This window comes from Triticum dicoccoides, chromosome 4A, assembly GCF_002162155.2.
Source record: "Triticum dicoccoides isolate Atlit2015 ecotype Zavitan chromosome 4A, WEW_v2.0, whole genome shotgun sequence".
Classification (NCBI taxonomy): Eukaryota; Viridiplantae; Streptophyta; class Magnoliopsida; order Poales; family Poaceae; genus Triticum; species Triticum dicoccoides.
Genome location: NC_041386.1, coordinates 716,089,596 through 716,091,546, shown reverse-complemented (window position 1 = coordinate 716,091,546; position 1,951 = coordinate 716,089,596).

Sequence of the window (1,951 nt, the reverse complement as noted above, 5' to 3'; positions counted from 1 at the left end):
ACAACAGATCCTCAAAAGAAAGGCCATTAGCACAACAATAGTACCACACTGCTCGCTGAAAGTTGTTTGGGGGCCCGGGATCTCCTATGTGGCGCGCGTCAAGTTGCTGCCGTTTCGCACAGGCGGGGCTTCGGCTGGACCGGCCCACAAAGACAACAACAGAAATCGAACGCACACTGTAATGTGTAACTATATGCGGTCGCGGGGAGTCGAACCGAAGATGCACTGCTATACACGACGAGCTCTTACCAGCTGAGCTAGAAATTTTAGCTAACTAAATGCTAGCATCAAACATAAAGCACCCAATATGCTGCGTAGATCCGAATTAGTTTAGGAATTTCGAAAGCAATATTTTTTCAAAAATCTAAATGTTCTGTGAAAAGATAACACTTTCCAAATTTGTGAACATATTTAAAAAATCTATAACATTTTTTGCAAATCTTCAACAATTTTTTTGAAACGAGAACATTTTTCCGAATTTCAAAACAAAATTTGGAAATGTGAACATATTTCGAAACTACTGAAAACAATTAAACACGATTTAATAAAAACTTGTGAACAATTTTTGAAACTCCTGAAAAAAGGAAAACATGAACAATTTTTGGAATTTGTAATTTTTCTTATATTTCTTTGAAATAACGAACAATTTTGAGATTCTCGTTCTTTCTGAAAACACAAACAATTTATAAAAACGTGAACAAATTTCATAATTCCAAAAATATTTCGAAAACAGGAAGAAATGGTGAACAAACTTTGAAATCCTGAACTCTTTCTAATATGTGATTTTTTCGTATATTCTGAATTTTTTTCAAAAAATGTTGATTTCTATGAAATACCAACGTTTTTATGAAAAAAGTGAACAAAAACAAAAAATAATTGAAAAAGTGAACAATTTATGAATATTGAACATTTTTTGAGCAGGTCAATTTTTGTCAACTTTATGAATTATTTTGAAAAAATGAACAATTTTAAAAATTATGAACTCATGGTCAATAACGTGAATTTTTTTTGAATTTGGGAACAAATTTTAAAACCGTGAACAGTTTTTGAATTTGAGAACAAATTTTGTAATCGCAAACATACTTTTAAATTCCGAACAAAATTTCGAAAACCCAAACAATTTTAGAAAAAAATGTTTTTTGGTTTATACTTTTTTGCAAAGAAACAAAAAAAGAGAAGAAAGAAGGAAAAAGTAAAAAAAGGAAACCAGTAAAGGGAAAAGACGAACTTTTTTTAAAAATGGAACATTTTGCTTAAAATGCGAAAAATATTTAATTTATGAACAATTTTGGAAAACACGACCATTTTTTTAAAAAATGAAGGTTTTTTAAAAGTGATAACAATTTTTGTAAGTTACGAATAATTTTTGAAACATGAACTTTTTTCGGAAAAAAACTTGAAAAATAAAAAAGGAACAGAAAATGAAAAGGAAATAGAAAATAAAGTAAAAAAATAAACAAAAAACGTAAAAAGGAAAAGCCATAAACGAAAAAGAACGAAAAAACCGGTTCAGGGAACCTTCTAGAAGATTCCCAAAACAAGAAAAAACCTGTTGGGAAACTCTAGAAGATTCCCAAAACAGGAAACGCGAACACTGTAAATGGGGCGGCCCAGTTCACTGTTCGATCGCCAGCTCTTATGCGAAGGCTCGACAGCTTAACGCAGATTGCGTCAAATAGGATATTTCATCTAGCCCCTGCTCGCACCCCCCTCCCCCCCCCCCCTCCTGCGTCTCCGCCCCAACATGTACTCAACTATAAATATCTATTGATATAAATATAGTGTGGCGATGTGCGGGGGAGGGGGAGGAAGATTGGTATGATCAAAGCCTTGGAAGCATCACTTCTGAAATATGTGACTTGATCATCCTACAGTCTGGGACCATTCTGTCGCTTGTCACAAAAGATTACTAAAGGATCCCATAGTCTAGAAGTATGTAACCGCCCTGACT